The sequence below is a fragment of the Lontra canadensis genome, unplaced genomic scaffold, assembly GCF_010015895.1.
Source record: "Lontra canadensis isolate GAN:19392208 unplaced genomic scaffold, GSC_riverotter_1.0 scaffold55, whole genome shotgun sequence".
Classification (NCBI taxonomy): Eukaryota; Metazoa; Chordata; class Mammalia; order Carnivora; family Mustelidae; genus Lontra; species Lontra canadensis.
In genome coordinates, this window is record NW_022631049.1 from 1,596,506 (window position 1) to 1,605,172 (window position 8,667).

The window sequence follows — 8,667 nt, forward strand, 5'->3', positions numbered from 1 at the left end:
AACACAAATTTATTATTTTATTCTTTGTACATTAAAAATCTGACCTACGCCTCTCTGGGCTAAAATCATGATGTTAGCAGAGCTGCGTTCTCTTTTGGAGGCTCCAAATGTTAATCTATTTCCTAGCCTTTTCCAGCTTCTAGAGACAACCACATGCCTTAGCTTACGGCTCTTCTCCCCATCCTCAAAACCAGGAACTCTTCATCTCTCTGGAGTGGCTTCTGTTGTTAGATCTTTTTTCCCTACTCTACTACTTCTCTCTTTCTCTTTTAAGGACATTGGATTACTACTGTGGATAAAACCAGCATACTCTCCCTATTTTAAAGTCAACTGATTAGCAACCTTAATTCCACTGCAACTTTAATTTGTCTTTGCTATAACCTAGTTTATTTGTAGGTTCAAGGGATTAGGATATTTTTATGGAACCTTATTCTGCCTACCACAGACCATTTTTTAAGTAAACCTACACTTACCATATAACCCAGAAAGGAAGACTTATGTTCACACAAAAACCTGTTCCCAGAGATTTATAGCAACTTTTTCAGAGTTAATTTTTTTTTTTTAATTTAAAAACTAACTCAGTTCTCCTTCAACTGGTGAACAAACTGTGGTACATCCCTACAACGGAATACTACAATTCAGCAGTAAAACAGAAGGAATTGCTGATACGCTCACAACATGAATACTCAACTGTATTATGCTAAATGAAAGAAACCAGACTCAAAAGGCTAAATACTGAATGATTCCATTTATAGGATAGTCTAGAAAAGAGAGACTACAGGGAAAGACAGTAGATCATTAATTGCCAAGGATTACAGGAGATGGAGGGAAGGGTTGATTACAGAAGAAAGAGCAGCTGCTTAAGGAAATTTTATAGGTGCTGGACCTATACTTGATTTTGGTAGTTACACAGCTCTGCATCTGTCAAAACAACTGTACAACAAAAACTGTACAGAAACAAAACAAAATTTCATTTCATGTAACTTAAAAATAAAGTTAAAAATCTTTTTAAAACAAGGAAAATGAAACATTTATCAGATTGGCAGAAATTTAAAAATCTGACCACGCCAATCTGACAACTCCAAGTGTGGGCAAAGATGATTTATATACTGTTAGCAAGAACGTTAACTTGTTAAACTTTAGAGGATAATTTGGCTGTAGCTAGTAAAACTGAAAATGCACATCAACCTATGGCCCAGCAATTCCAATTAGGGTAGGTAACCCTCACACATGTGCCAGAGGAGACATGCACAAAGATATTCACTAAACATTGCCTGAAATACTGAAAAACTGAAAGCAACCCTTTCATAGGAGAATGAACTAATTAATGGTTGTTAGTGGTTATTAAAATAAGAGAGAAACGAAAAGAAAGAAAATGAAAAGAATCAATCCTGCTACATACATACAGGATTTTGAGAAGAATAATTTATTGGTTTATCTAATAATAGTATACAGTGAAAAGAGCACCGTACTTGGAATCTGGAGACACGTATTTTAGTATTTAGTTCCAACTCTGCCACTAAAAAGCAGTCAAACTATGGGCTACTTAACTCTACAGACCTCACTTCCTTTTCCTGGAAAACGAAGAGGTTAAGCTACACAACACTACGATTACTTCCTAACTCAGGAATCCCATGATTCAATAAATATATAGTCAAATATTATACCTAAAGAACCTATGCTGAGAAATTGGTTCTCCCAGACACCCTGCAATCAGAAACTATCAGAGAAATAGAGCATCTTAGTATACTGATACATAAAATGGATCAAATTTCTTGTTATGTTTGTGTCGAACTTTTTAATCAAGATCATAAGTCAGAAAGAGCATATAAACACCCAAACCCACCATACTGACTCAGGTCACCTTCAAGTAAAACTCTTCCATTTCAATATTCTAAAGCAAGTTAATATTATAATGAGTCCACCTTTATTTGTCAAGTTCAGGTGTGTCTAGTCAAAAGTCATTTAAATACATGGTAAAATTTACCTGGTCCTTTTTAGCAAAGATAACAATGAACTGCTTTTCATATTTTTGCCTGTTTCATCTATAAAGATCTTACATTATAATTCAATAGCTTCAGCCTACTACAATTTAAAGAGCCTTTTAAGACTTCATATGCCATGTCCACAGGGAACTAGTAAAAAACCAGTAGTTCATAATCCAAAAAAGCTTACTTAACAATTTCATTACCACTAATACTTAAACTTCAAAGACACCAATAACCACATGTCATTTGTTCCTATTGCAGAATTTAATAGGTTATTAACTTCTGGTATAATCCAAAGGCATAATTAGGATACCACCATTAAAGCATGAAATCAGAAACATTAACACCTTTTACCTTGTAAGGAAAATAAAAATTTCCAAAGTCCCGTTCCACAGGATTTCCAAATCTAAATGCTCACAATTCTAAAGGAGTACGAGACAAAACACACACTGTATGCTACTTCTTAAAACCTCTCAGCTATCAGATTTTAATTTTAGCGCCAACTGCCAAGAAAAACCTTCCTACCGAAACCTAAATTCGGCACACATTACTGTAAGCCAATCAACTAAACAGAAGGTGAGTTATTATTATTAGGAAGTTACATAATTTGCGCCAAAGATTGTTTAAAGCGTCTTCCATTAAATGAGGGCTACAATAATTTACAGGCTTCAAAGTTCACCTTGCAAACTTCACGTAAATTATCAGAAACCATTAACGAGATTAGGTTTTTCTTTAAAAGTGGACACAAGGAAGTAGGAACTGTTTATTCGTTTAAAGGACGCAATAAGCTCCGAATACCAGGAGCTGAGTCAGGCAGAGGAACGCTTGACTACATTCCGTCTCCCAAAGGAAAGTGTTCGTCCCACCGATTTCCCCCGCCGGGCCTTAGAGGGAGTCCCGGGAGTTGTGAACCCGGGCGCGGGGGAAGCAGAGGGCAAGGAATTAATTCCCTGGCTTGTCCCCCGTAACTCGGGCCGGGTTGGCTGCAGCCCCCGCTAAGGTGGTCCCAACGCCAAGGCAGAGGGAGCGGGCGGGGCCGGGCAGCTTCCCCCGCCAAGGGACAAAGGTTGCGCTCACGCCCTCTGCGACCAGCCGCGGCTCCCGCCGTCCGGGGCAGCCAGCGGAGCAGCCCCCAGTCCCGCTCGGGCCGAGAGAGCGGCGTGTGGGGGAGGGGACGAGCCCCGCCGCCCCTCCCCACCCCCACGCGCTCCCCGGGACCTGTTGATTAAGATCTCCACACAGACGACGTTGGTCCGCCTCTTACCTCTGCGCCACCGCGGGCCGCCGATCCTCCCGCCCCGACCGCTCCCACACACTGCACAAACGACAGCTCCCCTGCGGCACTTAAAATACCGGATAAAGAATCCAGAAACTCCCGATTCCCCACCTCACAATCCTTAGACCCCGCCTCCGCCCCACCGCCAGTCGCCGCCGTCGCCGCCGCCAGCGACTCACTCCACCTCGAGACCGCGCGAGACCGGCCCCCGCGGCCGCCGCGAGACCGCGCACGCGCCCCCGGGACGCTGGCGCAGCGGGCGCGCCTATCCCAGCTCGTTCTGGGCGCGCCCCGCCCGCTGCTAGGCCGAGAGGCTGGCGCGGTTTGCCCAATCCCGCGCCGGCGTGGAGAGAGGGCCCGCTCATTGGTCTCCTCCGCAGCCCCAGCGGCGGGTCGCGCGCACTCGCGCACCTCTAAGTGAAGCTGGAGCTGTTTCGTGCTCGCCGGCGCAGAGGCTGTGTTCGGACGTGAGGTTTACCCGAGACGCAGTCGGATGCGGGCTGTTGTCGGGAGAGCCCTTGACCTTCCTCTCCTTCGAGGTCCGTCAGTTCCTGAAGAAAATCTGATTCCCCTTGAGGCAACTCCTGTGTCCTGTGAGGCACGTCACACAATCTAACATTTGTTTAAAAAAGAACCACAACGTAATCAAACACCTGGATATGTATAAGTTACCCGCAGGATTCTCTGCTACCGCAGAAGACGCCAAAAAGCTAGCAGCTAGGACGGAGTTCTTAAAGCCAAAAAGGAAGGATGCCAAGGGCCGCAGCAGTTTCACAAAACTTAGTGACCTGGGCCAACTCACATGCAGTGCAAGGAAAGCCAGATAAAGTCTTCCAGATTTCTTAGGAACTGTTAGCCTCATCCAAAAAGAAAAAAAAAAAAAAATTAGTGTGTATGTGACCTATTTGCTCCTATGCGCATAAAATAAGTAATAATTCAAGAAGCTTCCTCTAGCTCCTCCACGAGTTTTTCCTTAGTACAGAGTTTCTCAATCTCAGGGCCACCGACATTTGGGCCAGATAATTTGTTGTGGGGGCTGTTCCGTACGTTGTCAGATGTTTAGCAGCATCCCTGGGCTCTACTTGCTGGATGCCAAGAGCACCACTACCCCCATTGGTGACCATCAAAATATCTCTAGACAACGGCAAAGGTCCCCTGGGTGGCAAAAATCACCTTTTGTTAAGAACCACTGACCTGGAGCGCCTGGGTGGATCAGTGAGTAAAGCGTTTGCCTATGGCTCAGGTCATGATCCCAGGGTCCTAGGATGGAGTCCCATATCCAGCTCCCTGCTCAGAGGGAGACTGTTTCTCCCTCTCCCTCGCTTACTGCTCCCTCTGCTTGTGCTCTCGCTCTCTCTCTCTCTCTCAAATAAATAAATAAAATCTTGGGCGGGGTGTGGGGGGAGAAGAACCACTGACCTACCTGTTCAAAGAAAAGGCCTCTTTAGAAAGACAGTCACTATTTACCAATAAATTCCAATTGCCTGGCCCCAAGCAGTTTTGCAAAAACCCCCACCCAAATGAACCCTCCAGCTACCTAGACTTGCTTCCCCAGCTGCTTGGACTCGTCTGTCACAGGACCCCACCCTAATAAAATGATGATCACTATCTGTATGAAATGGCAGCTACTGATCTCAAAATATGTGGAAATGCCTTTGTAAAATATTATACAAATACTATTTTTAATTCCTAAAGCTATTTTTTTTTGAGATTTTATTTATTTGAGAGAGAGAGAGACAGCAAGAGAGGGAACACAGCAGGAGAGTGGGAGAGGGAGAAGCAGGCTCCCCACTGAGCAGGGGCTCCATCCCAGGACTCTGAGATCATGACCTAAGTCCAAGGCAGCCACCTAACAACTGAGCCACCCAGGCACCCCGAGGCATTTTCATTTTAAAAGAAGGTAGATCCAATGGCAGATAGAAAATTTATTCTCTGCTAAATAGAGACATTCCCCAAATCCCCAAATCATTCAATTTACTGATCTCGTATACAAAAAATGAAGGAAAGCTGGAAGAGTGGAAGATATAGAAATTGGAGGCAAGGTGATTAGATTTGAGTTAGAGTTTTGAAGATTACTGATAACCACTGGGATGCATGACAGGTTTCCTGGGCCTAAATTTTCTCATCTGTAATATAATGAGTTAACTACCCCTTGTTGTTGTTGTTATTTTCTAGTTGTAAGATTCTGGTAGCCTCTGCATATGGAATCTAACATAGATAGTTTAGGGGGGTCAAGAAAATATAATATTCATCCTCAAATAGAATGAAGTGGTATTCTGTGATTTAAAACCTCCAAAGAAAGTTATTCATTCTTGACACAAGGCAGTTCACTCATTGAGTCACTCTGGCAAATTTGTAACTAAGTATTTTGGGTGAGTAGTAAAAGCCAAACCGTCAAGTGTATAGTAGAGAGTAACCATAGTTAAATATCCTTCTGCCTTCCTCATTTTGGCACCTGCTTAACCCACTCTTTACCAACAATCTCTATTATATGTTTATATAATATAATGTTATACCAATGTTATACCATTTTATTTCATTCAAGGCTTGAGGAAATATATTAACATTTCATTTCAGCCATTTGCAACAGGTCTGAAATCTCAGTTTTCAAGATTCTACCACTCACTATTATATGTAAAATCCTTGATTAAAGCTATTGATTATATCCCTTTGGTTTTATCACTTCTATGTACTAGTGAAAGCTGTGTCCATAACTGAATTAGCAGTCTAATTTCTTATAATTTTATGAACCAGATGATCAGAAATAATGTAAAATTAAAAAGGGCAGTCTGGTTGGTTCAGTTGGAAGACCATGCAACTTTTGATCTCTGGATTGTGAGTTTTAGCTCCAAACTGAGTGTAGAGATTATTTAAAAAAAAAAAAAAGAAGAAGAAGAAGAAGAGAGAATGTAGTTTTTTTAAATATAAGAGAGAGGGAAAGAAAGGTTTTTCTTTTTTTTAAAGATTCTTTATTTATTATTTGACAGAGAGAGACGCAGTGAGAGAGGGAACACAAATAGGGAGAGTGGGAGAGGGAGAAGCAGGCTTCCCGCTGATCAGGGAGCCCAATGCAGGGCTCAATCCTAGGACCGTGGGATCATGACCCCAGCCAAAGGCAGCGCTTAAATGACTGAGCCATGCAGGCACCCCGAAAGAATGTAAATTAAAAGAATACTCACTGATTCAAATATGAGAAGTTATGAAAAAAGTAATTAGGGGCGCCTGGGTGGCTCAGTGGGTTAAGCTTCTGCCTTCGGCTCAGGTCATGATCTCAGGGTCCTGGGATAAAGAACCGCATCGGGCTCTCTGCTCAGCAGGGAGCCTGCTTCCCCCTCTTCCTGTCTGCCTCTCTGCCTACCTGTGATCTCTCTCTCTGTCAAATAAATAAATACAATCTTTTAAGAAAAGCAATTAGTAGGTATATTAATTAACTACATATCTTAAAGTGTTAAATATATTAAAAAAAGAAAACCAACAAATCTTAAACTTCGAATTTCATTGGGTTTAGTTATTATTTTGATGTGTTATAGTATTACCTAACCTTTCCTAAATCTAGCTAAATAAGAATTGTCTCGAAGCTGAAGACATTATGCAGCTGTTACTATGTGGGATGGGAGGTCCCACTGTCTAAGGTGAGCAGCAGTATCATTTCGTACAGGTCAGTATCATTCAACTCAAATAACTTTAATATTCACTCATTAATTCAAAAAACGTATACTGAGTATTTCCTATGTGCTAAGCACTGTGCTGTAAGGAATTAAAACATGTGATGGGGTGCCTGGGTGGCTCAGTGGGTTAAGCCTCTGCCTTCGGCTCAGGTCATGATCTCAGGGTCCTGGGATTGAGCCCCACATCGGGCTCTCTGCTCAGCAGGGAACATGCTTCCCCCCTCTCTCTCTGCCTACTTGTGATCTCTCTCTCTCTCTGTCAAATAAATAAATAAAATCTTAAAAAAAAAAACATGTGATAGTTCCTATCCTGGAGGAATTTATAGTAAGCTGGGGAAAGGGACAAGACAAGTCCATATAGGTAAAACACAAGGGAAAGTATGGAAAATGAAAAAGTTCTCTGTGGATTCAAAGGTAAAGTCTTTTACCGGGAGAAGCTTTACTATTTAATGATGGGAACAGAGAAAGGGACAGGTAATAAGCTATTATGAAAATACACACAATAAAAGGAAAACCAAGATCTTGTGCATGGCTTTAAAAAGATGGGCATAAAAATTTTTATTGATCTGAATGAGTGAAAGTACACAAAGGAAAGCATAGGCTAATTATGGGAACAACAAGTAGTCAACAATAACTTCAGGGTAGGATATTCAACATTTAGGATGTTAGTCATTTATCACACTTGCATTGGTACTTTCCTTGGCTGGTCCTGGGCTACGCTGGGGATGAGTAAACAAATAAAACATGGTCCTGGGAAAATTTGATTCTGAAAAGAGGAGATAGGCAAATTTGGAGCTTGGAAATTTTTAATGAAGGAAAGACCAAAACTGAATGCCAAGATAAAGGAAATCATGTTTGTTCTCCTTGAAAATGGCTGTAAAATTACCCCTATCTTTTCTTCACCAAGCTCCCAATCAAATCCCTGCTTTGTTTGTACAACAAATCTCAGCGGCTGCTTTAATTTGTATTAATATGTGAATACCTGTGACTTGGTAGGGGGTGGTATCTGTGCTGAACTCCAGGGTTGAACTTAATTGCCTCTTTTATCCTCTCTTGGACCCACTCTGAGCCTTAACTCCACCACTGCTTCAAAACAGCCTTTGTCAAAGTCACTGATTAGAGCCGCTTTGTTAAATGCAAAGGTCAGTGTTGAGTTTTCTCATCTTCCTTATCTGCCAGCAGCATTTGATGGTATGGGGCATTTTCTCCATTTTGTGCTCTGCGCTCTGGAAACATCATTCAAGCTTCTCTTCCTACCCACTGGAACCTCCTTTTCATCTTGCTGGTTCTTTATCTCCCCGAATACTAACAATTAGAGGGACCCAGGACTCTAAACAGTCAATATTTACTTATCTGCCTTGCTTTGAATCCCCTCTCTATCATTTGGGGCCATTTGATCAAAAGGAAATCACTTAATTTCTCTGAGATTCAGTTTCCTCATTTATAAATTGAGGATAATGAAAGTTGCAACCTCCCACAATGGTTGTGAATATATTTAGAATATATTCTAAATATATTCACAATTATATTTGTTGTGAATATATTTAGAATTGTTGTGAATATATTTAGAATTATTGTGAATAGGTTGTGAATATATTTAGAATTTAGAATACTAAATGAATTATATATGTAAAGTGCTTAAAACAGTGCCCTTCAATGTATGCATTAACAATTTGTCCTTATTCTTTTTTAAAGAGATTTATTTATTTGACAGACAGAGAGAGAGCACAAGCAG

The 8,667-nt window shown here is 41.5% G+C and overlaps 1 protein-coding gene across 4 annotated transcripts in view; it reads right to left on the reverse strand.

Annotated features, from left to right (window-relative positions):
• Positions 1-3,451, reverse strand: part of MPP5 (membrane palmitoylated protein 5) — a 74,046-nt gene extending 70,595 nt beyond the window's left edge. For all 4 annotated transcript variants that reach the window (XM_032875156.1, XM_032875154.1, XM_032875155.1 and 1 more), the window contains exon 1: positions 3,253-3,451. The gene's annotated coding sequence lies outside the window, so the exon portion shown is untranslated. The remainder of the gene's footprint in view (positions 1-3,252) is intronic.
• Positions 3,452-8,667: the final 5,216 nt, after the last annotated feature.